Genomic DNA, 274 nt, shown 5'->3' with positions numbered 1-274 from the left:
TATAAGCCATAGCGGTAGTACCGGCGCACCACGCTGACCAACACGACGTCCGTGACCTTGTTTTGCGCCGAGCCGAGCCGGGCCGGGCCGAGCCGGGCCGAGCCGGGCCCGAGCGATGACCCGAGCCGTGGGCCCGCTGGGTGGGAGAGGGGCGCCCCGCGAGACGCGCCGCGTCTGGTCGCGCCGCCACAACAGTCGCGGGTTGTCTCGGCGTTTTCGCCGGCGGGGCGCGTGCGATGGTGTGCGATCCCACGGTGGGGTCCTCTAGCCGCAA

This window comes from Frankliniella occidentalis, unplaced genomic scaffold, assembly GCF_000697945.3.
Source record: "Frankliniella occidentalis isolate FOCC.00 unplaced genomic scaffold, Focc_3.1 Scaffold35, whole genome shotgun sequence".
Taxonomy (NCBI): Eukaryota; Metazoa; Arthropoda; class Insecta; order Thysanoptera; family Thripidae; genus Frankliniella; species Frankliniella occidentalis.
Note: the sequence above shows the minus strand (reverse complement) of the source record.